This window comes from Anomaloglossus baeobatrachus, chromosome 8 (assembly GCF_048569485.1).
Source record: "Anomaloglossus baeobatrachus isolate aAnoBae1 chromosome 8, aAnoBae1.hap1, whole genome shotgun sequence".
Classification (NCBI taxonomy): Eukaryota; Metazoa; Chordata; class Amphibia; order Anura; family Aromobatidae; genus Anomaloglossus; species Anomaloglossus baeobatrachus.
The window spans coordinates 168,155,086-168,161,085 of record NC_134360.1 but is presented as its reverse complement, the minus strand read 5'-3'; positions in this window follow the sequence as shown (position 1 = coordinate 168,161,085).

Here is a 6,000-nt window from a genome sequence, read left to right as displayed (position 1 = left end):
GTTAACCACTGAACCACCATGCTGCCCTACACATAGTACAGTGCTAACCACCGAACCACCATGCTGTGCTACTTTCTTATATGCACTTCTGGATTTGAGACTCATGCACTGGACTGGATACCATACTGTAGTCTGCCTTTGTAGCACACAACATAGTGGGCAATATGGAACAATGAAATCAGATCAGTTTTTACATGCTATTGTGCTAAAACAAAGTATCTCGAGTGGAAAAAAAATAAAAACTTGCCAGTGCTTCTATATTTTTCTGTACTGTATCTATAAAAAAGTCTCATCTTCCATAAAAGCAAAGTACATGCAGTTATTACATGCTTACATGTTTCATATCCCCTTACTCCTGCCTTCATGCAACTTTGTATCTGGTTTTAAAATTTATTTTTTATTTTAAATTTCAGATTCTTTGCTTTAAAATTAGATAAACACTGTGATATTGTCACAACATTCATTTGAAGCCAGGGAATTATACATATGTACTCGACTTCACATCAACTAGAAAGAAATTTTGCAAGAATGAGTTATCGTTGTCCTTCATGTTACAGATATACGGGAACAGTCCACATCAGTGTACAACTCTACAAGCTCGTGGGGAAAGGCTAAAAAAAGAGTCAAAGGACTTCCTCAACTAGCAAGTTCACTATGTGGACACAAAGATATTGAAGATAATTAATTAACCACCTACAAAAATGCAAATGAGGACTGAATTCCAGACATCATACAGTATAGGAATGGATTTTATTAGTCCATGTGATTTGGATGTTCCACCTCTAAATACTGATCAATTAAAGCTTGTGAAAAATTCAGTATTTAGAGACGAAACAGGGAGGTCAGCTCCGTGGTCAAAGAGGCAAAGTCCGGCAATAGAAAAATGTTGTTTCTAGCATCATGTCCAAGAAATAAGGTTGAAAACCAATTTTATTCCATAACTTGTGCAAATCTAGCAGGATATGTCCAAGACTAAGAACCTCTTTTAGGTTTCACATGCGTAAGACATTGTTTTATACTTTGTGGACATCCATCCAGACTAGTGTTGGTTTTAACCATATGGAATAAAATTGCTTTTCAACCTTATTTCTTGGACGTGATGCTAGAAACAACTTTTTTTCTATTGCCGAAGGTTCGAAAGCTGGAGGCAGAGCTGTGGTGGAGTCTGAAGGGGGCCCGAAAATTATGGCAGTAGGGGGCCCTGAAATTCTTGGTGGCAGCCCTAGGTGGAAGTGTCATGGTTTGGGGTTGCATGAGTGCTGCCAGCTGTGAGCGGCTACAGTTCATTGAGGGAACCATGAATGCAACATGCACTGTGACATCCTGAAGCAGAGCATGGTCCCTTCTCTTTTGAAACATGATAATGATCCCAAACACAACTCCTAGGTGACTATTGTCTTGCTAAAGAAACTGAGGGCAAATATGCTGAGCTGGTCAAGCATGTCTCCAGACCTAAACCCTATTGAGGATCTGTGAAGCATCCTCAAATGGAAGGTGGGGGAGTGCAAGGCCTCTAACATCCACCAGCTTTGTGATGTCATCATGGAGGATGGAAGAGAATTCCAATATCTCCTGTGAAGCTCTAGTGAACTTATTCCCAGGAGGATAAAGCAAAACTTGAAAATAATGGTGGTCACACAAAATATTCACACTTTGGGCATAATTTGCCCATTTTGATTTAGTGGTGTACTCGTTTGTTGCCAGCAATTTAGACATTAATGGCTGTGTGTTGAGTTATTTAAAGGGCACTAAATTTATACTGTTATACAAGCTGCACACTGACTACTTTACCTTATATCAACGTGTCATATCTTCAGTGTTGTCCCATTAAAATATATAATAAAATACTTACAAAAATGTGATATACTGGTAAATCTGGATTATAAAGTTACACTATCATTCTTCATGGTGCTGAAGATAGTTAACAAGTGACATTGCCTTCATCTGCTAATAATCTATGTTAATGAGATTGCATCCATTGGAAGGAAAACATAAAAATATATTTAGCTTTTTACTGTACTATGTTATTAATGGAACTAAAAAATCTGCGACATCTAAACAAAGCCTGCACACGTTAATGTGGATGTTGAGTCATATACAGTGTATACAATTCATTCAATTATCTAACATGAGTTATTTTATTCACCACTCATACAATAGTCTCTTTGTGTTTCTCTATGTACTTTTTGTTGGATATAACTGGGACTGAAAAACTACATGTAGCTGATCTGTTCAGGCATTTAACAGCTTGGTTTCCTAACTGCAAATTGTTTTAGACGTTCCTTTGATCACAGAGACAATGTCAGAGAGCAGCAGCACTTGTTAACGAAATATCTGATCATGCGTAGCTTCGCGCATCACATGGGTCATTTGGCCTTCTTTAACGTTATCATTCATTTTGATACATGTTTGCTGCTGCATTCTGCGGCAGACTGATGTGTACATTTTAAGGAGGGCTTTTTTAAATTTAGCGAATGTAATTATCTTGAAAAGCATTTAACATTGTTTAATCAGACAAGGTGTTGACCAGAGATCACTGCTAAATTTGTATCTGGATGCTGAAGCTATTAGCAGTGTTTGCTTAATGGTGTGTGTCATTTAGGGAACGTTATAGACAAGTACAGCTCATGTCACTCATTCATTCACTATGGTACTTAAAGGGATTTTTTTATCTTGTAAAGTGATAGCTTATGGCTAGATTATACCTATGTTTATAATTGGGGAAGTCTCATCTTTGGGCCAAGGATGCAGCCCCATGTAAGTTTTGGAGTCCAACTGTGCACAAAAGTGATGGCACTATTCACATTCACTGTGTAGGGCAAATAAAAAGAAGGGCGATGCATTTCTAATCAAAGTTGCCTCCTCTTTTTAGAATCAATAAAAGGTCCTGGAGGTTGATGTCAATCATAAACTTATAGCAAATTTCAGCTTTGGGGTTTAAATGAAAAAGCTGAGGACAAAGAGCGTAAATGGGGTCTTACCTTATAAGGTTTTGAAGGTCACAACCACCAAGCAGGCATAAAGACGATGGCGGCTGCCGCAGCCCCACGTGGAGGGATCTTCAGTGCTGGAGAGGAGAAGTAGGGGTTAATGCTGCACTTTCGCCAAAGGAGGGAAAAAAATTGTTGAGTTGGTAATAATATGATTTATTTCATAGGTCAACGCGTTTCCGGGATCAAGTCCCCTTCTTCAGGACCAAAAAAGAAGAAAAATCAACATTACAGTTGTAGTGTTGATTTTTCTTCTTTTTTGATCCCTGACTTGATCCCTGAAACGCGTTGACCTATTAAATAAAACATTTTATTACCAAATCAACAATTTTTTTCCTTCCTTTGCGACAGCGTGGCACTAACCCCCCCTTCTCCTTTCCAGCACTGAAGCTTTAGGGCTCAGACAGAAGACCGTATTTTTGGTCTGATTGCTATCCGACAAAACATCAGATGAAAATCAGACCAATGTTATTCAATGGGGCTTTGGTCAACTCAGGTTTTGTTTTCGAATCGAGTTGACAGAGGAAAAAAACCTACAACATTTACCTTCAAGATTTACATGCTACTTCGGCATTCAAGTCCATGACACAAATTGGACGCCACATGGATGAAATCTAAGTGAGGTTTGATTTTAATGGACAGACAGAATGGAGAAGATGGAGAAACTTTTTATTATTCTTTTCCACATCCGAGAAAAATGGATTCCACTCTGATCGAACTTTTCCAATCTTCTACTATCCAATTTTTGCCAACTCGAGCTAACGCTTTTTATGAAGTCAATATGGGGAGATAAGGTATGCACACCAGTGACTATGTAAGGGGAATACATGGAATAGCAGAAACTGCTGTGTGAATACTGACTTGAAAAATCCAATAGCTATATGCAAGAGTGAAAATGTGAAAAAATGGAATCTGCATTACTGCCATGAATATATGAATCAAGAGAAATTTAGCTACTGAATTGATCAATGCAATAGAGCCCCAACACTACGCCAAAGTATTTCTCTACGTTGGGGTCCCTAGCTTGTGTGTGTCCTCTCATGCAGTTAAAAAACTTACCGTGTATGGGAAGCTGAGACCCAGGCTATTTATGCGTATGATATGGATTGGCAATAGGTGTGGTTGGGGAGGGTTCACAAATGAAAAACTACTAGCAAATAAGGAATAACGTTTGGAACACCATTCTAAGTCTGAACTGGGTGCAAAAACCTACTACTAGAAATACTTTGGCGTAGTGTTGGGGCTCTATTGCATTGATCAATTCAGTAGGTAAACTTCGCCCCCTGACAAAGAGTCTATCGAAACACGCGTCGGACGTCTATGCTCCTGACTGGTAATGTCTCTCTTCTAATGCTCCTTATGTCTGGTTACACTGTTTGTTGCCTGTCTCTGGTGTGGGTATGTTGAGACATGGCTAGTCACCTGGCTAATCTAACAGCTTGATGATGATCTCAGGTGATCAGTGTAATGTGATACATATATATATATATATATATATATGTTTTATATGGCTGCAGTGACATCTAATGGCGATAGCTAGTAGGTACAGATAGATGGTATCTATATCGCAATATATGTGATTGCAAGCCTGATTCAGGTTGCAATCTACGTCATTTTGTGGGTGATGATTACCACCACTGTGTATATTGGAGGTGATATATATAAAAACTTGTGCTATATTCAGTCCTGACTGTGATAGGGTTGGGCTTATTTGAGCCGGTGGTGCTATACAACTATCAGGACTGACCACTTTAAGATATATATAATTATTTTTGATATATAACAATTGTTGCTTGACCTCTATATAAACAATGGCGGTATTTATCTAACTAGCTAAGATTCACTTTGACAGGATTGTTATCAGCCATGTGGCCTTATTTACATCAATTTAGCTCACATATTGTATGGTGGATAATCTATTTTCCTCGATATATATTTTTGAGTGAGAGTAATTGGAATTATGGATACTAAATTATAGATATATATGATGTTTATGAAATGTAATATATTTGTGACATTACCTTGTCTAGAGCATATATGAATATCATGCATATTATGTTGGTCCTTACCACTGCCTGCACTAAAGATTGTTTATACTAATAAATAAAAAATTGAATCATATCTTATTGTGTGTCTGGGCTTCTATGATCGCCTTTTCTCCTTTCTTGTTCACATGTTCATGCGATTTGCCCTCACACGTAGTCCTATCTGATGATTAGATTGATGGTTTCTACTATATATATAATGAATATCAGTTCACTGTATCTCACTCTTTTTGTCAGTCACACTATAGCCTGGGAATCAGAGGTCTGCTCCCAAGCTACAGTGAGTACAGACCAGAAAATGGTCTGCAGTGATGCCCGGAACCTTTGTGACTCAGATTCAGGCCGTGATGACCAAGCTTCTGAGCATATTGTTGACCCTTACTCACAAACTGTAACACCTGTTGTTAGAGACAATGAGGAACATACAGATGATGAAGAGACGCAGATACCAGATTGGGATGACAACTTAAATATTCGGTCAGGGCAAGAAGAGGCTCGGTCTGAGGGTGAGGGGAGTGCAAACACAACGCTTGATGAGGAAGTTCTAGATCCCACCTACTGTCAAACCACAGTCAGGCACTCAAGGAGGTCAACAGAGGTGGTGGAGGAGGATGCAACTGACGACGAAGTTACCTTGCGCCTTCCTGGACAGAGTCGGAGTACTGGTAGCACATCTACAACTGCATCCTCAGCCACCACTCTGCCTCTGAGCACTGGTCGGGGTAGCTCAGCAGGTCGCATGTCCTCTAAGCCTTGCATAGCCTGCTCCTTTTTTGACCATGTAGAGGATTGGCCAAATCATGTGATCTGTAAAATTTGTCGGGAATCTGTAAGTAGAGGCAAAAACCTCAGCAGTTTGACAACTTCTTCCATGAATCGTCACATGAATAAATATCATATGTCCCAGTGGGAAGCTCACCGTGCTGCAATGCGGCCTAGCGGAGCGGACCATCCACTGCCTGCCC